The sequence below is a fragment of the Malania oleifera genome, chromosome 13, assembly GCF_029873635.1.
Source record: "Malania oleifera isolate guangnan ecotype guangnan chromosome 13, ASM2987363v1, whole genome shotgun sequence".
NCBI classification, from domain to species: domain Eukaryota; kingdom Viridiplantae; phylum Streptophyta; class Magnoliopsida; order Santalales; family Ximeniaceae; genus Malania; species Malania oleifera.
In genome coordinates this window covers 49959135-49982950 of record NC_080429.1, presented here as the reverse complement: position 1 = coordinate 49982950, position 23816 = coordinate 49959135, and positions in this window count along the sequence as shown.

Genomic DNA, 23816 nt, shown 5'->3' with positions numbered 1-23816 from the left:
TCCTCAAAACTCCTTGAGTAGACTAGTATGTCATCAATGAAAACCACAATGAACTGGTCTAAATACTGGTGGAAAATTCTATTCATCAAATCCATGAATACAGCAGGAGCATTCGTCAGATCAAATGGCATAACTAGAAATTCATAATGTCTATACCTAGTCCTAAAAGCTATCTTTGAGATGTCTTCAGTTTTAACCTTCACTTGATGGATAACCTGACCTGAGGTCAATCTTGGAATAGACCTGTGTGTCCTAGAGTTGATCAAATAAATCATCTATATGGAGTAGGGGATACCTATTCTTAATTGTTACTTTGTTTATTTCCTTATAATCTATACACATCTTTATAGACCCGTCCTTCTTTTTCACAAATAAAACTGGAGCTCCCCAGGGTGATACACTAGGTCTAATAAACCCTTTATTCAATAAATCCTACAATTGATCCTTTAATTCTCCTAATTCTACTGGAGCATTCGGTAAGGAGCTTTAGAGATCGGTGTCGTACCTGAAAGTACGTTGATAGCAAAATCTATCTCGCAGTCGAGAGGCAACCAAGGTAATTCCTCTGGAAAAACGTGTGAAAGCTCCTTTACCACTAGTGTACTAGCAAACTTCAATTCATTTTCTGTCATCTCCTTTACATAAGCTATAAACCCCTGACATCCATCCAAAAGTAATCTTCATTCCTGCATGCCTGACACTAACTGAGGCGGGGAATGCACTCGTGACCCCAAAAAACTGAATTCTTGCTTTCCCAGTGGTCTGAAAATCACCTCTTATAAATAACAATTGATACTAGCATGTTTAGTAGCCAACCAGTCTATACCCAGTATTATATCGAATTCATGCATATCTAGCACAATTAGGTCAGTTGGTAGTACTCTCCCCTGAATTTCTACGGGATAACCCCTAAGCACCCTACGACACCTCACGACTAACTCTATCGGTGTTGCTACTGACATTTCAACATGTAATATCTGTGTCTCAACACTAGACAATTTAACATATTTTGTAGACACAAAAGAGTGGGTGGAAATAAAACAATAACTTGATATGATAAAGTAGTAAAGGTACCCATCACGACGTCGCCTGCGACCTCTGCGTCTCTTAGCGTCAAAGCATATGCCCTCGCCGAAACTACATTCCTCTTCTGGCCTCCACGACGTGCCTAATAACCTCCCTGGTAAGGTCTAGGAGCAAGAGCAGCACCAAGTGGTGTAGGAAAATCTCGCACCAAATGTCCCAGTCTACCGCAGTGATAGCAGACATCTCTCCCCACTTGATGCTCTCCCAAGTGTCTCTTCCCACATGTCTGACATAAAGGGTAAGTCAACACTCCATGAACCTCATAACCCCTAGTCTCTTACCTCTGACCTCTGCCATAATTTCCTCTCCTCCACTAGCCCCAACTAGATCCCTGCTGAAAGCCTGAAAGCATGGACCCCTTCTTCTATCCCTGCTCCTCTGCACCCATTCGCTCACTAGCCTCAGCTATAGCTGTTCAGTCTACAAATTCAGAAAAGTCCTACACTTTCAACACTGCTACCTACTTATAAATTTCTTGCCTTATACCTCTTTCAAACCGTCTCACCTTCTTTGCTTCATCGGGAACAATATACGGGGCGAAGCAGGATAATTCTATGAACCTCGACGCGTACTGATGGGCTGTTTGTTGTCCCTGCTTCAAATTCAGGAATTCCTCTACTTTGGCTTCTCTAGTAGTGGCTGGGAAATATCTGTCAAAGAACAAATCTCTAAACTAGCACCAAGTCATAGCTATAGGCACCGCCCTCCGTTCCTCCAATAGTTTTACAGCAGTCCACCATCTTTCAGCCTCTCTTGTCAGTTTATAAGTGGCAAATAAAACCCTCTACTCCTCTATGCATTACAACACTGCCAAAACTTTCTTAATTTCCTGCATCCAGTTTTCAGTGACTACAGGATCAGCTCCTCCTGAAAATGTAGAAGGGTTCATCTTGGTGAATTTCTCTATCGTAAACTCATGGCCTGCAGATGGGCCTCTGTGCTCGCTGGAGCTCCATGCGATCTCAGCCAAGACCTACTGAGCTATATTGCTTAATACCACATCTGAATCTGCCCCGCCTGCACTCGAGGGCCCTACACCCTCGCTACCACTCGCATGAACACTGCCACCCCCAGGTTCCATCCTGAAAATACAACAAACATGACTTACGAACCCTACCCTTATAATTGACGTATCTAACCAAAATCTCATATTATCCCTCTATCTTGACATCCTTATATTAATTCCAAATCTAGTCCTACACTTTAGAAACATAACCCGACAATAGTTTACTATAGCTTTTCTAAAATCGTCACTCCATGAAAGAGTTACATGCCATTACCCTATTAAATTCATTTACATCTAATGCATAGAAAAGCAAGTTCATCGTAGTAGCATTTATTTGCACTGATTTCCAGTCCTCTTCAGTATATTCATCTTCAAATTTAGGTACATTTACCTTATCAATTACTTTCACGGGAACATGATTTCCCTTAGTAACTATTTTTCATACCTTCCAATCTACATTTAATAGGTATATGCTCATCCTACGTTTTCCAATAGGTGTAATTTACACCATAGAAAATTGGTGGTCTAGTGGATGAGTGTCTCACTGAATGGAGTTACACCTATGTGTGTCATGTGATCTTATTACAAATGAACTATTAAGTCTATGTATACCTGGCTCTGATACCAAATGTTAATTTAGGTGTAATCCCAAGAGGGGGGGGGGTGAATTGGGTATTTTAAAATTCTTTCAGATTATTTACCAATTAATCCCTACTTCTATATTTAACTAATTAATGGCAGGGATTCGAAACTGATTTAAATTACTATATCAATGAATCCTTTTTACCCAATGATAACTATTTAATCAATAGCAAAAGAAAAACTTCTCAAGTAATGAACTTGTCAAAAACAATCTCTATATGTATATGAACAATCAAGATCAATCTCTCTAATGATATTCAATAACAGATGATGAGATGAGAAACTCTTGAAATTAATAAATCGATTTACCAAACCTCATAAATCTGCCCTTGCCTATATATACTTGTTCATTTCTAAAAATTAGTAAGGATTAGCATGATCATTAAGGCCAAAATTCTCTCAAATTCAAAAATCATTTTATAGCCTATACTACTCTCACACACTCAAACACTCCATTTTCCTTGATCATTCAAGTGTTGTGAGTATATTTAGTGTGCTTGTGCTTCATTCTAATTTGCTCACACTCTCATTTGTTGTATTGATTGATTGATTTTTATTGAGAGTAAAACATTAAGTTCTCCCACTGATTTTATTTGATAAATATTGTGTGGGAAGACTTAAAGGCTTGTGGTTCTTGCATTGTCATTGCAAGTTACCTTAGCCTATATTTTTGTGTGCAAACATTGTTTTACAATCTTGCATTCAAACATCCCTTGTGATTAAAATATTGAGAACATATTGTTAAGGTTGTTTGAATCATCTTGCTAGCATTTTTGAAACCATAATCTGATATTGTGATATTTAAATATTGTGTTTCAAATCTTGTTTTGATATACACTCTAGACCTTGATTGATTATTCTTACTTGATTGAGTGTTTAACACACATATTTAAGCCTTGAGCATATTTACATATCATTCGTGCTTGCATTGTTGCTTGAACTATACTGGTGTACATATTTGCTTTTGAAGAAGCATATTTCCATCTACGTAAATTTTATATTCGTTATATTCCAGGCATGGGCTTGAAGAGGGAGACTAGCCCTGTGGAATAGTCTTGGATTGGCTTAAACTCGGTTAGGAAAGCTAAGTGCACCATTCTAGTAAGGTGTAGGTCGAGGTCAGCCCCGCTAATTGACTTGGTTGTAAACGGTGCCACTTTACCTATTAAGTGAGCCGTAGTGGAATCCTTGTGCTGGTGTAGCCTAGGCGAGGACATAGACAATTTGGCCGAACCTGAATAACATATCTGGTGTCAATTTACTTTCCGCACTTTATTTTCTACACCTGTATGTTTATGCTTTGATTAAATATATGTTTGGGATTGCAATCGCTTAGATTGCCCATATGTTGCGTAATATTGATTGTTGGACTAGATAAACCTAGAAGGTAATTTTTTAATCTCCAATTCACCCCCCCCCCTCTTGGGATTGCATCAAAGCTAATACTACCCGAAATTCTATACCATTTTTTTGTAGATAATAATTAAAATTAAAATTACTCTGATACCTTTGAATTATCTACTATAACATCTCAGGCCCTAAGTGAGCACTGAGGAATCCCTAATTATGTACACACCTATGCAGCGGAACACATAAACTGTATATCCACATTTACAATACCAGAATTCAGTAATTCTTCCCAAACCATACATACATATATACACATCACCCTAGTCTCATCTACTAAAAAATACAATCTCCTATATACATTTACCTTACAAACAGGGTAGTGTAATCACCCTCTCTATCTGCGAGCCTGATTTGCTTGCCTAACTAAAGCACCTGAAAAATATTAAATCACTAGGGCGAGACAACGTTCGGTAAGAGGAAATATGCTATTACTAGTGTATGACAACAAAGCTACCTAAACACTATACTAATAAGTAACTGAAACAGTGAAAGCTGATAAGACAACATACAACACATTTCATATCTATTATGGTTTAAAATACATCTGTAATATCCGAGTTTCTACTTATTCATACTTCTAGTATTGTAATATGTCTGTCGATATTCTGTAAATTTGTATACATATAGATAACTGTGAAAATACTCTAGAAAATTGAACGTCATTGTTGACTCTACGAGTCAAATCCTATTTTGATAATGAAAAATCACTTGGTATTTGATCTGTGCATTGAGTTTGTGAATAGGAACTATATTAAGTATGCACGGAAGGATAACAAGTCATGGAAGCCATAAAGTAAAGCATACAATCTTGGCAAGATCCATGGAACTCAAACAGTATGAGAATCAAGATGCAAGTGGCAAAGTTCAAAAACGTCATGGGAATGGGTACCTAGAACTCATATATTTACATTTTTGTATGATTTATTTTGAGGATCAACATATACCCTAGAATGACTTTAGCACTCATGCATTTCATGAACATCATTAGAGGACTTTCATGGACTTAAAAATATTCTTAAAACCCTTGAAAGTATTTTTATAAATGACCCAAGAACGAGAGCAAAGTAGAATTTTAAATTAGGAAATAAAAATTCAGGAAATGGCCACTTTGGTATTTTGAACTCAACCTCAGTTGCCTGAAGAATTTCTTCGGGAGCTTGAAGATTAAGTTTGGTAGTCTGAAGAATTAATGGGAAACACAAAAACTGGTCGAGGCACTTCGATCCCTGAACCTGAAATTTCAGGAACTTGAACTCGCCACTTCAGGAACCTGAACCTCACTTTAGGCACCTAACCCTGCATTCCAAGTTAATTTTTCAAAGCTTTAAGGGACTTCGGTCACTTGGGCTTCGACCTCAGTCGCCTGAACATGCAGGAAAATTTAAAAATCTGATTTTTATTAAAAGAACTCACGAGATATTTCTTTGATCCAATGGTTGAGATCAATTTTAAGGGTAAGACACTATATATACTGAATATCTAAACCATCGTATGGTAGCCAAGACGAGCCAAAATGAAAAGAGAAGAGAATAGAACTTTGTTTGAAAGAGAATTGAGAAATCTTAGTGTAAAGCTATACGATTGCCTGCACTATAGATTATATTCATCAAGCTTAGGCAAATCTACTCCAGAAATCAAAAGGGGATTCATTTACACAACGTTATTTCTTCTTGGTATTGAGGTTTGGTTGATTCATTTAGCTATTCCAAGAGATTCTCATATCAACATCTGTTATTGAATATCTTTAGAGAAGTTCGATATTGAGTTTTTCCTATTCATATAAAGATTGTTTTTAACAAGTTGAATACTTGGGAAAGTTTTTATTTGGCCATTGTTTAAAGAGTAATCATTCAAGTGTGTTCAAAGTTAAAGACGTGATAGTTTGGTTACTTCTAAACTAGTTGATTAGATATCCTAAGAAGTGCATAACTATATCTATACATATTGAAGGATAGCTTCTGAAAATCATATATTAAGTTTTTGATCATACACATTAGGGCAAATACTACCAAGATCACATTGAGATTGAAATTTTGAGAGAAATATTGTTTTTAACAAAGTGTGTGTCAAATCTTTGCAATCTTCAAAGCTATTTTTGTATTCAGAGATTTAACCTAAGTTCTCCAAAGTATTGATTCATACAAACATTTTGGAAGATTTGATAAAAAGAGAATTGTGTGTTGAAGTATATCATACATAAATGATTATATCATTTCATACATTCTGAGCTTCAACTTTAATCATATGTTAATGTACTAGGAATTTGAATTGTACTTATGAGCTTCGTTTGGAAGCAATTTTGAGTGTTTTATAGATTCATTGTATTCACGGGTTGGCTTGTGAACCGGGTTTGAAGAGAGAGTTGTATCTCTTGTAAACAGCGAAATAGGTGGGAGATGTACCTCTTGTAAGCAGCGGATACTAAGGGAAGCTCCGTCCCAATTTAAGGAGTAGGGATTTTAGTGAAATCCTTGAGTGGGTTACTCAAGGCAAGGATGTAGACCGAGTTGGTTGAACCTCGTAAAAATTGCGTTTGTCTTCTCTCTTCCCTTAACTCTTTAATTTCCGCAATGCACATCACTACTTCCATTGCATGTATGCTTGTTAAATAATCTCACACGAACTTGATAAGTAATTGGTTAAATTTAGATATAGGGACTAAGTGGTGAATAAGTTTCAAAGAATTTTTAAAATACCTAATTCACCCCCCTCTTGGAATTACACCTAAATCAACATTTGGTATTAGAGCAGGTGTACATAGACGTAATTTTTAATTTGTAAAATGATCCCGATGGATTATTGTGGTGTATCCCCATTTGGTGTGGAACAAATCTCTGCAAGACCTCCAATGTTTTATGGTGAAAATTTCACCAAGTGGAAAATTAGAATGACTATTTTTATCATAGCCATGGATTGGAGAACTTGGAGAGTAATTGCTTAAGGAAACCTAGTTCCTATGAAAATTGTTGATAATGTTGAAATTCCTAAATCTGAATATGAGCTGAATGAGAATGACATGAAATTAATGCAAAAATATTTCGGTGCTATGAATATTCTATTGCTTGTTTTGAATACTAATGTTTTTAATGAAATCAAGTCATGTCAAAGTGCTAATGAGATATGGGAAGAACTCGATAGGAGATTTGGAGAGACCAAAGGAAAGAAGTCCTCTACTTGGGAAGATCCATACTCAAATGATCAGGTAGTAGAAAGCTGTGGTTTAGTTGCATTAGTTGATGAAGAGGTACACTCTACTCATTCTACTTCTTATTCAAACTCTCAAAAAGATTCATACAATGACTGTGATACATCTTGTGATAGTTCTGGTAGTGAATATTGTAATGAATCTGATAATGATAACATGCCATCTTATGAGAAATTACAAAAGGAATTTGTTAAGGCTTATAAAATGTTAACAAAGATGACCAAAAAGAAAATTATGTTGGAAATTGAAAATGAAGACTTAGCAAAACAGTTAGAAGGGTTTCGAGAGTCGCATACTTTTTGGGAAAAAGAAAAGAGTGAAAATGAATTAGAGATTAAGAGATTAGTAACCAAGAATGAGGCATCATTGAAAGATTTGGAATAAAAAATTAGAGTTGAAAAAGAAAAGGATTTGAAAATCATGAAATTAGAAAACAAGAATGATATGATAGCAAAAGAGCTGAAAGAGTTAAGATCCAAGATTTCTAGTGATAATACAAAAGATTTTAAAATTTCTGAACTCGAATGTAAAGCAAACAAAATGACCGACGAATTGGTAAAGTTACAAGTTGTTTGCAGAGGTTTAAAGAAGTCAAAAATTCAAGACCTAGAAAGAAAGATAGAGGATCAAGCTAAGATCATTCACACATTTACTAAGGGAAAAGAAAATTTTGACAAGCTTTTAGGTTCCCAAAAGATGACCTTAGACAAAGAAGGTATAGGTTACAATGGAATTAAAAATAGGAGAAGAAAGAACCTATACATGGGGTATTTTCTTAAAGCGTCAAAATTCTATGCTAGTACCTCCTACGGTCTGTATGCTCACACCACCTGCGTAGTTTGTAAAAATAAAGGACACATTAAATTTGATTATCCATTTAAAAGGAAAGGTGTGAAGCTCAAATAGGTTTGGCGAGTCAAACAAAAATGAGTACTGAACAAACCCCAAAAACTCCTCTTTAGACTTTAAATTAGTGAAATTAGACACAAACAAAAGAGGGTCGGATGACTGATAGGCTTGGGAATAGTATATGCTTAATATGTAAATCTTTGTATGTGTATCTACTGCACTATTATTATACTAAGAGTCTTGCAAGAAAGTTAAGTCAATATGATTCCTTTAAGCAATATATCCAATCTAACTATCTAATACTTTTATATCGTAATGATGGGGTAAAATGTTGAAATATTGAATAGCATGCGAATCTTGATGTTGTCAAAGTGAAGGTTGAGAGATTAACTATTAAAATAATCAGAAACCTAATATCATTGCAGTGAGTAACAAAAATCATAACATTGAAAAATAAATCCACTTTCAAATGAATCAAAGCTTTGCTGTTTGATGAATAATTCTTAGTGCTTAACACATGCTTAAATATTAAAATCCTAAGTTAAGCAAATCATGTCTAATGCATAAGACTGAGCCTTTACGAATAAATCATATATTTAAAAATCTTCTAATCCTAAACTCACTCTTGGAGCCTCAAAGGATTTAAATTAGTCATCATTCTAGCCACAAGCACTAATAATCATAAATTTCATATCTATCAAGTGCTTATTAAAAGACATCCCGTTGTAATCAAATCTGGGGCATTCTCTAAGGGAATCAAATCGTTTACCAAGACATTTTTAATAAATATTCCTATTGTGCTAAAATGTAAAAATCCCTAAGTTTGATATGTGATTAAGCAGTATCCTCCACAAGAAATATTTACCTTACCATGGTCATATCCGGTAAAAATTCATCCATTATAGGGAAGTACCCTTGCTTAAAATTGAAGACATACTTATAAGGTACCGTCCAATAATTAAATAATCAGAAATACCTAAAGAACAGTATTCACAAATTAATATTCTCCAAAATTGTTCTTTGACCTATGTAGTTGGATATATTCACTTCCATGAAAATATTTTGAATATAGTTCACTCATAATGAATATTCTACTAAACTTAAAGATAATTTAATTATTATGAGTATTTCCAAATCTCACTTCACAAGTTGTTAAACTTCAAGTCAAATCTATTAGAAGATTTTGAATATGCAAAATGGCTAAGTTATATGCAATAGGTTTCAATCTATGTGATAATGCAAATCACTAGGAAACCTGTGCATTGAGATCCATAAGAAAAGAAGCAATAAAGGCTTGTGACCCTGAAGTAAAAGTATTTATGATCTTTTGATTCTCTAAGCTAAAGCAGGAAAAGTCAAGTTTAAAATCATTCAAAATCTTAGAACACTTAGCTAAACTGGTGAGGAATGTTTACAAGGAAAAGACATAAGCATATGATAAGTGTATAACTGAAGGGGAGCAAATTAACTTGAAAATACTGTGGCTCTAAAACATAAGCATAATCACATTCAGTATCATATCTTGTATGTTCATCTGACATCAAATCTTGAATGGTATGTTTCTTGTGTGCATATTTGATACAACATGTTAACCACATGATGTTTTATTTTTGTAACTATGCTGAACTAAACTTGTTGAATGCTTGAAAATATTTAGGGGAGCTAAGCTACTTTCCTAGAGAAAGAGCATAAAGAACTCATGGGCATCATAGTATCGCTATAGTTGTTCTAAAACAATTTACAATGATTGCTTATATGGTTGTGAACTAGTAGTGAAATTAATCTTTGATAAGTATAAGCATTTCATTTCATCTACACAAGTATACAAATTCATAGGGGGAGCATCTCAAAATTATTTCCTATCTTACAATGCTTACCAATATTTCTTGTGCTTAGATGTGTAGTGAACTCTCTGTAGCATGCACTTAATTATGATGATTCTGTTGAATATCCTAAATGAAAATAATATTTCTTTGCCGAAAATTCCTTGAGTTAACCATATGATCTTGCTTTGAAATGCATTGATATAATTAGGATCTGTGTGGTTAGTCTTTCTAGTTATAATTCTTTTCGGAATGTACTTAAAGAAAATATCTATAGCACAATTTAGTTTGAAGATCCAAAAGGTGAGAGATATATACTAGAGTAAATCTTTGATGAGAACTAAAGTGGGAGAGATATTTTATTACATAATCCACAATGTGTATGAGCTTAAATAATCCACAATGTGCAAGGTAGGGAACTTGGAAGATATATGGTGGTGGCGGAGGCCAACGACGAGAGACTGGTGGTGGTACATCTCAGGGTACCATATCATCCTTTTCTTGTCCTACTTGTGGTAAGCAGTATGCAGGGGAGTGCATGATGGGTTCAGGTGTGGCACATTAGGGAGCAATGCACCCGCATAGTAGCCATATTGGGGAGGTGCTTAGGCACCCTATGGCGGATATTAGAGGGGTACGACCCAAGCGAGGGTGCATTCCCTAACTCCTGGCGACACAGAGAACGCATGAGACGTGGTGACAAGTAATATTTATATGCTTTCAAATAAATCTATGGTATTATTTGATTTAGGAGCAACGCATTCCTTTATTTCCTGGAGATTCGTTAAACTATGTGGGTTAGAGGCACAACTATTAGATGATGAGTTACCAGTGGCTACACCATCAGGGTCAGTAGTTGTACGTAGTAGGGTGATTCAGGATTTCCCAGTAGAGATTTAGGGGAGAGTACCACCAGTCAGTTTAATTGTGTTTGACATATACGACTTTGATATCATTTTAGGGATGGACTGGCTAGTAGCCAGTTATGCCAACATCGATTGCCACAGGAGAGAGGTAGTATTCCAGCCTCCCAGGGAGCAGAAATTCAAGTTTGTCGGGTTGTGTGTGCGTTTTACATCTCGTATCCTTTTAGCTATTCAAGCTAAGAGGTTACTTCAGGAGGGATGCTAGGGGGACCTGGCATTTGTGAAAGAAATGCCAAGAGGAGAACTTAAGATGGAGGAGATTCCTATAGTAAGTGAGTTCCCAGGTGTGTTTCAATAGGAATTTTTGGGATTGCCTCCTGATCGTGAGGTGGAGTTTTCTATAGAGCTGACTCTAGGCATGGGACCGATTTCGAAAGCTCCATATTGTATGGCTCCGGCAGAACTAAGGGAATTAAAAGAGCAGTTACAGGAGCTACAAGATAAGGGTTACATCCGACCGATGGTTTCACCCTTGGGAGCACCAGTGTTATTTGTGAAGAAGAAGGATGGATCAATGAGGATGTGCATCAACTACAGAGAGATTAATAAGGTGACAGTGAAGAATAGATACCCGTTACCCAGAATTGATGATCTATTTGACCAGCTACAGGGCACACAGGTTTTCTCTAAGATTGATCGATGATCTGGGTATCATCAGCTGAAGGTGAAATCGGAGGACGTATTGAAGACTACATTCTGAACTAGGTATGGCCACTATGAATTTTTGGTTATGCCTTTTGGATTGACTTATGCTCCCGCAGCATTTATAGACTTGATGAATAGGGTGTTCCATGAGTATCTGGATTAATTTGTGGTCGTTTTTATTGACGACATCCTAGTTTATGCGAGGAGTCCTGAGGAGCATGCAATTCATTTGAGGTTGGTAGTATGGGTGATCAGGGAGAAGAAGTTTTTTGCAAAATTTAAGAAATGCGAGATTGGTTAGAGTAGGTGGCATTTTTTGGGCATGTTGTATCCAAGGAAGGGGTATCAGTGGACTCGAGTAAAATAGAAGCGGTAGTGGACTGGACGAGACCAAAGAATGTATAGGAGGTTAGGAGTTTTCTAGGTCTTATAGGATACTACTAACGGTTCATACCAAGGTTCTCTAGACTATCAAGTCCATTGACACGACTCATGAGAAAGAACGTAAAGTTTGAATGGACTGATGAGTGCGAGAAGAGTTTTCAGGAACTGAAGCAGCGGCTGGTTACTGCTCTAGTTTTGACCATTTCATTAGGGGATGGTGGATTTTTTATCTACAGTAATGCCACTAAGAAGGGTCTCAGGTGTGTTCTAATGCAATAGGGAAAGGTAATTGCTTATGCTTCTCGTCAACTCAAGGAGTACAAGAAGAACTAACCGACCCATGATATAGAATTAGCAGCGGTAGTGTGTGCATTGAAGATATGGAGGCACTACCTGTACGGTGAAAGGTTCGATATTTTTACCGATCATAAAAGTCTTAAGTACTTTTTCACCCAGAGGGAGCTGAACATGAGGTAGAGGAGATGGTTGGAGCTGATAAAGGACTACTACTATATCATTAGTTACCATCCAGGAAAAGCTAATGTGGTAGCTGATGCTTGAGTCAAAAGTCAATGGGTGCGTTGATTTCAGCAATCATTATACAACATTAGATCATGATGGATCTAGAGAGGTTGGGAGTGGAATTGGTGGACGAGGATCCACAGGCATTTATTACCAGTTTAGTTATTCAGCCAACCTTAAGGGAGAGGATTAGAACACCTCAGACGAGAGATGCCGAGCTGGTAGAGGTTGTAGAGGGAGTGTAGAATGGGTTCAAATTGGATTTTAACATTTTAGATGATGGGGTGTTGAAATTCCATACTATGACCTACATACTGAATGGCGTCAATATTAAGCATGTCATTCTAAAGGTGGAACATCATTCGCTCTACATAGTACATCTAGGGAGTACAAAGATGTACAAGGATCTGCGGGAATCATTCTGGTGATCTAACATGAAAAAAGAGATCGCCCGTTTCGTATAGCAGTGCCTGACATGTCAGCAGGTGAAGGCCGAGCACCATAAATTAGTGGGACTGTTACAATCACTTCTTATTCCTAAATGGAAGTGGTAGAACATTTCCATGGATTTTGTCATGGGATTGCCATCAGTGCTTCACGAACAAAATTCAATTTGGGTACTGGTTTCCAGATTAACGAAGACTACTTATTTCATCCCGATTAAAGTCAATTATTCCATGGATAAGCTGGGAGAGCTTTATATTCAGGATATAGTCAGGTTGCATGGGGTGCCAGTGTCGATGGTCTTAGATAGAGATCCACGGTTTACGTCTCGGTTCTAGAAGAGTCTTTAGGAAGTGTTGGGATCTCAACTTATGTTCAGTACTGCGTTCCACCCACAGACCGATGGTCAGTCAAAGAGGACCATCTAGATTCTAGAGGACATGCTGAAAGTGTGTGTACTAGATTTTTGGGGCAGTTGAATCAAGTATCTGCCGTTGGTTGAGTTTGCCTACAATAATAGTTATCAAGCTAGTATCAGGATAGCACTATATGAGGAACTATATGGTCAGAGGTGTCGATCTCCATTATATTGGGATGAGGTTAGTGAGTGATAGGTTTTGAGGCTAGAGCTGGTCCAATAGACCTCAGAGAAGATCAAGCTCATTAGGGAACGGATAAAAGCAACTCAGAGTCGGCAGAAGAGCTACGCAGATACACGGCGACGAGAGATAGTGTTTAAGGTAGGTGACGCTATATTTTTTAGGATTGCTCTGATGAAGGGAGTGATGAGGTTTGGTAGGAAGGGTAAACTGAGCCCTAGGTACATCGGAACGTTCAAAATTCTAGAGAGAGTCAGTTCGGTGGTGTACAGGATAGCACTACCTCCCACATTGTCTAGGATTCACGACGTGTTCCACGTGTCCATGCTTAGGAGGTATGTTCCAAATCCTTCACATGTGATCAGTTACGAGTCATTTGAGCTCGGGGACATGTTAGCATATGAGGAGATACCAATTCAGATCCTAGACTATAGAAAGCAGGAACTACATACGAAGAGGATTCCACTAGTAAAGATATTATGGCATAATCACATAGTAGAGGAGGCTTCATGGGAGTTAGAGTCAGAGATACATCAGAAGTACCCACAGTTATTTAGAGACGCTTAGAGCGAGACAGGTAAATAGAACAGTAAGTAAGTGGTATGTATGTATTATAGTTAGAGTAAGTTTGTTTATGGTTTAGAGTATATTTAGTCTTCGGGTGAGTTTTTTTTGGATATTTTAATCTCCCGAGACATTATGTGTAACCATGGTATTCCTTTTCCATAAGTGAGGATAGGTAATAAATTTGGGATGGGGCTGCTATGTGGGTGGCCGCCGACTCTTCCTATAGTCAGAGCAATGATGGTTTAGATTATGTGATAGAAAATAGTTAGCAAATTTCGAGGACAAAATTTTAATAAGGAGGGGAGATTATAGAGACCTGAACCAGGAAAATAAGGAAATTAAATAAGAAAAGAAAAAAAGGGATTTCAGCAAGCTTCTTTGACGAAGTCCATGTTATTGTTAATGAAGGCCCTTATGTGGTTCGTTGCCAAAATTCAGAGCATCGTTGATGAAGAGATCTAGAACGACCAAAAATATCAGGCTTAGGGTTCATCAATGAAGCCCTTCTTTTGTCGATGAACTATCTTCTGTAGTTCGTCGACGAAGGCGCCATTTCATTGACGAAACTGACCGAGTCAAGGGTCTATAAATAGATTTTCAATTGCTTCTTCATTAAGAAATGAAAATCACTCTCTCTCTAACCAATGCCCACACTCTCTCTCTCTCTTTGATCTTTCGCCGATCATTTCCCATTTTGACAATTGGAAGTTACCATGAGGATTAGGGAGCGAATATCTATAAGTCTAGCGAAGTGGATTCTTAATCTCAGTAAAAAGTCAAGGTTTGATTTTTGAGCATCTCAGGACTTTTTTCTGGAAATAAGTAAGGGGATTATATTATGTCAGTTATGTTTATAAGTTCTAATGGAATGAAATGTTAAAACGGTTTTTAGATCAACACTTTCGACTTTTCTAGGGTTTCCGAGCCTAGGGTCCGGTTAACTAACTTTATGTTCAAAACCAACCATTTAAATTCAAATATGATATTTTTAAAGTATAGTATTGGTCTTTCTGAACATTTTTACCGGTTAGGAAATTGTTATTTCAAACCATCGACTTGTTTTAAAAAGAACTAAAGACGGTAGGGTTGATTATCTCCATTTTTTTCCCGTATTTAGCGTTATACCTATATTTAGTAAAATAACAACCTGGAGATATTCATACCCTAGTTTTAGTAGCAGTAATTACTTTCCCAAGTAGATGATTTATTTATGAGTTACCAGATGAAAAATTGTGTGGCATGAGTATAGTTTTAATTGACCTTAAATGAGCAGGTTTTGTGTAATACTGAAATGTAACGGCTATAAGCCGAGATATGAGATTTGATGGCTACATGCCAAGAGTTGAGATATGACGACTAAATGTCGAGGTTATAAAATGCCAGTTTTGACCGAGTCAGTTATGATATATATGATAGGTCGATTTTTATCGAGTCAATATCTAGTAGATGTTTTCACAGAATTATGTATAGTAAGTTACATATGATTTTATGAAATGAATTATGATTACAGTTTTATACGAAGTGAATTGTATACATGATAGTAGAGCCATGTTGTTATGTTCTCATGGTAAGAGAACAGTACCATACCATAGATTAGTGGGACTGTTACAATCACTTCTTATTCCTAAATGGAAGTGGTAGAACATTTCCATGGATTTTGTCATGGGATTGCCATCAGTGCTTCACGAACAAAATTCAATTTGGGTACTGGTTTCCAGATTAACGAAGACTACTTATTTCATCCCGATTAAAGTCAATTATTCCATGGATAAGCTGGGAGAGCTTTATATTCAGGATATAGTCAGGTTGCATGGGGTGCCAGTGTCGATGGTCTTAGATAGAGATCCACGGTTTACGTCTCGGTTCTAGAAGAGTCTTTAGGAAGTGTTGGGATCTCAACTTATGTTCAGTACTGCGTTCCACCCACAGACCGATGGTCAGTCAAAGAGGACCATCTAGATTCTAGAGGACATGCTGAAAGTGTGTGTACTAGATTTTTGGGGCAGTTGAATCAAGTATCTGCCGTTGGTTGAGTTTGCCTACAATAATAGTTATCAAGCTAGTATCAGGATAGCACTATATGAGGAACTATATGGTCAGAGGTGTCGATCTCCATTATATTGGGATGAGGTTAGTGAGTGATAGGTTTTGAGGCTAGAGCTGGTCCAATAGACCTCAGAGAAGATCAAGCTCATTAGGGAACGGATAAAAGCAACTCAGAGTCGGCAGAAGAGCTACGCAGATACACGGCGACGAGAGATAGTGTTTAAGGTAGGTGACGCTATATTTTTTAGGATTGCTCTGATGAAGGGAGTGATGAGGTTTGGTAGGAAGGGTAAACTGAGCCCTAGGTACATCGGAACGTTCAAAATTCTAGAGAGAGTCAGTTCGGTGGTGTACAGGATAGCACTACCTCCCACATTGTCTAGGATTCACGACGTGTTCCACGTGTCCATGCTTAGGAGGTATGTTCCAAATCCTTCACATGTGATCAGTTACGAGTCATTTGAGCTCGGGGACATGTTAGCATATGAGGAGATACCAATTCAGATCCTAGACTATAGAAAGCAGGAACTACATACGAAGAGGATTCCACTAGTAAAGATATTATGGCATAATCACATAGTAGAGGAGGCTTCATGGGAGTTAGAGTCAGAGATACATCAGACGTACCCACAGTTATTTAGAGACGCTTAGAGCGAGACAGGTAAATAGAACAGTAAGTAAGTGGTATGTATGTATTATAGTTAGAGTAAGTTTGTTTATGGTTTAGAGTATATTTAGTCTTCGGGTGAGTTTTTTTTGGATATTTTAATCTCCCGAGACATTATGTGTAACCATGGTATTCCTTTTCCATAAGTGAGGATAGGTAATAAATTTGGGATGGGGCTGCTATGTGGGTGGCCGCCGACTCTTCCTATAGTCAGAGCAATGATGGTTTAGATTATGTGATAGAAAATAGTTAGCAAATTTCGAGGACAAAATTTTAATAAGGAGGGGAGATTATAGAGACCTGAACCAGGAAAATAAGGAAATTAAATAAGAAAAGAAAAAAAGGGATTTCAGCAAGCTTCTTTGACGAAGTCCATGTTATTGTTAATGAAGGCCCTTATGTGGTTCGTTGCCAAAATTCAGAGCATCGTTGATGAAGAGATCTAGAACGACCAAAAATATCAGGCTTAGGGTTCATCAATGAAGCCCTTCTTTTGTCGATGAACTATCTTCTGTAGTTCGTCGACGAAGGCGCCATTTCATTGACGAAACTGACCGAGTCAAGGGTCTATAAATAGATTTTCAATTGCTTCTTCATTAAGAAATGAAAATCACTCTCTCTCTAACCAATGCCCACACTCTCTCTCTCTCTTTGATCTTTCGCCGATCATTTCCCATTTTGACAATTGGAAGTTACCATGAGGATTAGGGAGCGAATATCTATAAGTCTAGCGAAGTGGATTCTTAATCTCAGTAAAAAGTCAAGGTTTGATTTTTGAGCATCTCAGGACTTTTTTCTGGAAATAAGTAAGGGGATTATATTATGTCAGTTATGTTTATAAGTTCTAATGGAATGAAATGTTAAAACGGTTTTTAGATCAACACTTTCGACTTTTCTAGGGTTTCCGAGCCTAGGGTCCGGTTAACTAACTTTATGTTCAAAACCAACCATTTAAATTCAAATATGATATTTTTAAAGTATAGTATTGGTCTTTCTGAACATTTTTACCGGTTAGGAAATTGTTATTTCAAACCATCGACTTGTTTTAAAAAGAACTAAAGACGGTAGGGTTGATTATCTCCATTTTTTTCCCGTATTTAGCGTTATACCTATATTTAGTAAAATAACAACCTGGAGATATTCATACCCTAGTTTTAGTAGCAGTAATTACTTTCCCAAGTAGATGATTTATTTATGAGTTACCAGATGAAAAATTGTGTGGCATGAGTATAGTTTTAATTGACCTTAAATGAGCAGGTTTTGTGTAATACTGAAATGTAACGGCTATAAGCCGAGATATGAGATTTGATGGCTACATGCCAAGAGTTGAGATATGACGACTAAATGTCGAGGTTATAAAATGCCAGTTTTGACCGAGTCAGTTATGATATATATGATAGGTCGATTTTTATCGAGTCAATATCTAGTAGATGTTTTCACAGAATTATGTATAGTAAGTTACATATGATTTTATGAAATGAATTATGATTACAGTTTTATACGAAGTGAATTGTATACATGATAGTAGAGCCATGTTGTTATGTTCTCATGGTAAGAGAACAGTACCATACCATAGATTAGTGGGACTGTTACAATCACTTCTTATTCCTAAATGGAAGTGGTAGAACATTTCCATGGATTTTGTCATGGGATTGCCATCAGTGCTTCACGAACAAAATTCAATTTGGGTACTGGTTTCCAGATTAACGAAGACTACTTATTTCATCCCGATTAAAGTCAATTATTCCATGGATAAGCTGGGAGAGCTTTATATTCAGGATATAGTCAGGTTGCATGGGGTGCCAGTGTCGATGGTCTTAGATAGAGATCCACGGTTTACGTCTCGGTTCTAGAAGAGTCTTTAGGAAGTGTTGGGATCTCAACTTATGTTCAGTACTGCGTTCCACCCACAGACCGATGGTCAGTCAAAGAGGACCATCTAGATTCTAGAGGACATGCTGAAAGTGTGTGTACTAGATTTTTGGGGCAGTTGAATCAAGTATCTGCCGTTGGTTGAGTTTGCCTACAATAATAGTTATCAAGCTAGTATCAGGATAGCACTATATGAGGAACTATATGGTCAGAGGTGTCGATCTCCATTATATTGGGATGAGGTTAGTGAGTGATAGGTTTTGAGGCTAGAGCTGGTCCAATAGACCTCAGAGAAGATCAAGCTCATTAGGGAACGGATAAAAGCAACTCAGAGTCGGCAGAAGAGCTACGCAGATACACGGCGACGAGAGATAGTGTTTAAGGTAGGTGACGCTATATTTTTTAGGATTGCTCTGATGAAGGGAGTGATGAGGTTTGGTAGGAAGGGTAAACTGAGCCCTAGGTACATCGGAACGTTCAAAATTCTAGAGAGAGTCAGTTCGGTGGTGTACAGGATAGCACTACCTCCCACATTGTCTAGGATTCACGACGTGTTCCACGTGTCCATGCTTAGGAGGTATGTTCCAAATCCTTCACATGTGATCAGTTACGAGTCATTTGAGCTCGGGGACATGTTAGCATATGAGGAGATACCAATTCAGATCCTAGACTATAGAAAGCAGGAACTACATACGAAGAGGATTCCACTAGTAAAGATATTATGGCATAATCACATAGTAGAGGAGGCTTCATGGGAGTTAGAGTCAGAGATACATCAGACGTACCCACAGTTATTTAGAGACGCTTAGAGCGAGACAGGTAAATAGAACAGTAAGTAAGTGGTATGTATGTATTATAGTTAGAGTAAGTTTGTTTATGGTTTAGAGTATATTTAGTCTTCGGGTGAGTTTTTTTTGGATATTTTAATCTCCCGAGACATTATGTGTAACCATGGTATTCCTTTTCCATAAGTGAGGATAGGTAATAAATTTGGGATGGGGCTGCTATGTGGGTGGCCGCCGACTCTTCCTATAGTCAGAGCAATGATGGTTTAGATTATGTGATAGAAAATAGTTAGCAAATTTCGAGGACAAAATTTTAATAAGGAGGGGAGATTATAGAGACCTGAACCAGGAAAATAAGGAAATTAAATAAGAAAAGAAAAAAAGGGATTTCAGCAAGCTTCTTTGACGAAGTCCATGTTATTGTTAATGAAGGCCCTTATGTGGTTCGTTGCCAAAATTCAGAGCATCGTTGATGAAGAGATCTAGAACGACCAAAAATATCAGGCTTAGGGTTCATCAATGAAGCCCTTCTTTTGTCGATGAACTATCTTCTGTAGTTCGTCGACGAAGGCGCCATTTCATTGACGAAACTGACCGAGTCAAGGGTCTATAAATAGATTTTCAATTGCTTCTTCATTAAGAAATGAAAATCACTCTCTCTCTAACCAATGCCCACACTCTCTCTCTCTCTTTGATCTTTCGCCGATCATTTCCCATTTTGACAATTGGAAGTTACCATGAGGATTAGGGAGCGAATATCTATAAGTCTAGCGAAGTGGATTCTTAATCTCAGTAAAAAGTCAAGGTTTGATTTTTGAGCATCTCAGGACTTTTTTCTGGAAATAAGTAAGGGGATTATATTATGTCAGTTATGTTTATAAGTTCTAATGGAATGAAATGTTAAAACGGTTTTTAGATCAACACTTTCGACTTTTCTAGGGTTTCCGAGCCTAGGGTCCGGTTAACTAACTTTATGTTCAAAACCAACCATTTAAATTCAAATATGATATTTTTAAAGTATAGTATTGGTCTTTCTGAACATTTTTACCGGTTAGGAAATTGTTATTTCAAACCATCGACTTGTTTTAAAAAGAACTAAAGACGGTAGGGTTGATTATCTCCATTTTTTTCCCGTATTTAGCGTTATACCTATATTTAGTAAAATAACAACCTGGAGATATTCATACCCTAGTTTTAGTAGCAGTAATTACTTTCCCAAGTAGATGATTTATTTATGAGTTACCAGATGAAAAATTGTGCGGCATGAGTATAGTTTTAATTGACCTTAAATGAGCAGGTTTTGTGTAATACTGAAATGTAACGGCTATAAGCCGAGATATGAGATTTGATGGCTACATGCCAAGAGTTGAGATATGACGACTAAATGTCGAGGTTATAAAATGCCAGTTTTGACCGAGTCAGTTATGATATATATGATAGGTCGATTTTTATCGAGTCAATATCTAGTAGATGTTTTCACAGAATTATGTATAGTAAGTTACATATGATTTTATGAAATGAATTATGATTACAGTTTTATACGAAGTGAATTGTATACATGATAGTAGAGCCATGTTGTTATGTTCTCATGGTAAGAGAACAGTACCATACCATAGATTAGTGGGACTGTTACAATCACTTCTTATTCCTAAATGGAAGTGGTAGAACATTTCCATGGATTTTGTCATGGGATTGCCATCAGTGCTTCACGAACAAAATTCAATTTGGGTACTGGTTTCCAGATTAACGAAGACTACTTATTTCATCCCGATTAAAGTCAATTATTCCATGGATAAGCTGGGAGAGCTTTATATTCAGGATATAGTCAGGTTGCATGGGGTGCCAGTGTCGATGGTCTTAGATAGAGATCCACGGTTTACGTCTCGGTTCTAGAAGAGTCTTTAGGAAGTGTTGGGATCTCAACTTATGTTCAGTACTGCGTTCCACCCACAGACCGATGGTCAGTCAAAGAGGACCATCTAGATTCTAGAGGACATGCTGAAAGTGTGTGTACTAGATTTTTGGGGCAGTTGAATCAAGTATCTGCCGTTGGTTGAGTTTGCCTACAATAATAGTTATCAAGCTAGTATCAGGATAGCACTATATGAGGAACTATATGGTCAGAGGTGTCGATCTCCATTATATTGGGATGAGGTTAGTGAGTGATAGGTTTTGAGGCTAGAGCTGGTCCAATAGACCTCAGAGAAGATCAAGCTCATTAGGGAACGGATAAAAGCAACTCAGAGTCGGCAGAAGAGCTACGCAGATACACGGCGACGAGAGATAGTGTTTAAGGTAGGTGACGCTATATTTTTTAGGATTGCTCTGATGAAGGGAGTGATGAGGTTTGGTAGGAAGGGTAAACTGAGCCCTAGGTACATCGGAACGTTCAAAATTCTAGAGAGAGTCAGTTCGGTGGTGTACAGGATAGCACTACCTCCCACATTGTCTAGGATTCACGACGTGTTCCACGTGTCCATGCTTAGGAGGTATGTTCCAAATCCTTCACATGTGATCAGTTACGAGTCATTTGAGCTCGGGGACATGTTAGCATATGAGGAGATACCAATTCAGATCCTAGACTATAGAAAGCAGGAACTACATACGAAGAGGATTCCACTAGTAAAGATATTATGGCATAATCACATAGTAGAGGAGGCTTCATGGGAGTTAGATTCAGAGATACATCAGAAGTACCCACAGTTATTTAGAGACGCTTAGAGCGAGACAGGTAAATAGAACAGTAAGTAAGTGGTATGTATGTATTATAGTTAGAGTAAGTTTGTTTATGGTTTAGAGTATATTTAGTCTTCGGGTGAGTTTTTTTTGGATATTTTAATCTCCCGAGACATTATGTGTAACCATGGTATTCCTTTTCCATAAGTGAGGATAGGTAATAAATTTGGGATGGGGCTGCTATGTGGGTGGCCGCCGACTCTTCCTATAGTCAGAGCAATGATGGTTTAGATTATGTGATAGAAAATAGTTAGCAAATTTCGAGGACAAAATTTTAATAAGGAGGGGAGATTATAGAGACCTGAACCAGGAAAATAAGGAAATTAAATAAGAAAAGAAAAAAAGGGATTTCAGCAAGCTTCTTTGACGAAGTCCATGTTATTGTTAATGAAGGCCCTTATGTGGTTCGTTGCCAAAATTCAGAGCATCGTTGATGAAGAGATCTAGAACGACCAAAAATATCAGGCTTAGGGTTCATCAATGAAGCCCTTCTTTTGTCGATGAACTATCTTCTGTAGTTCGTCGACGAAGGCGCCATTTCATTGACGAAACTGACCGAGTCAAGGGTCTATAAATAGATTTTCAATTGCTTCTTCATTAAGAAATGAAAATCACTCTCTCTCTAACCAATGCCCACACTCTCTCTCTCTCTTTGATCTTTCGCCGATCATTTCCCATTTTGACAATTGGAAGTTACCATGAGGATTAGGGAGCGAATATCTATAAGTCTAGCGAAGTGGATTCTTAATCTCAGTAAAAAGTCAAGGTTTGATTTTTGAGCATCTCAGGACTTTTTTCTGGAAATAAGTAAGGGGATTATATTATGTTAGTTATGTTTATAAGTTCTAATGGAATGAAATGTTAAAACGGTTTTTAGATCAACACTTTCGACTTTTCTAGGGTTTCCGAGCCTAGGGTCCGGTTAACTAACTTTATGTTCAAAACCAACCATTTAAATTCAAATATGATATTTTTAAAGTATAGTATTGGTCTTTCTGAACATTTTTACCGGTTAGGAAATTGTTATTTCAAACCATCGACTTGTTTTAAAAAGAACTAAAGACGGTAGGGTTGATTATCTCCATTTTTTTCCCGTATTTAGCGTTATACCTATATTTAGTAAAATAACAACCTGGAGATATTCATACCCTAGTTTTAGTAGCAGTAATTACTTTCCCAAGTAGATGATTTATTTATGAGTTACCAGATGAAAAATTGTGCGGCATGAGTATAGTTTTAATTGACCTTAAATGAGCAGGTTTTGTGTAATACTGAAATGTAACGGCTATAAGCCGAGATATGAGATTTGATGGCTACATGCCAAGAGTTGAGATATGACGACTAAATGTCGAGGTTATAAAATGCCAGTTTTGACCGAGTCAGTTATGATATATATGATAGGTCGATTTTTATCGAGTCAATATCTAGTAGATGTTTTCACAGAATTATGTATAGTAAGTTACATATGATTTTATGAAATGAATTATGATTACAGTTTTATACGAAGTGAATTGTATACATGATAGTAGAGCCATGTTGTTATGTTCTCATGGTAAGAGAACAGTACCATAGCTATATGTATGTAGGGGTGCAACCACACGT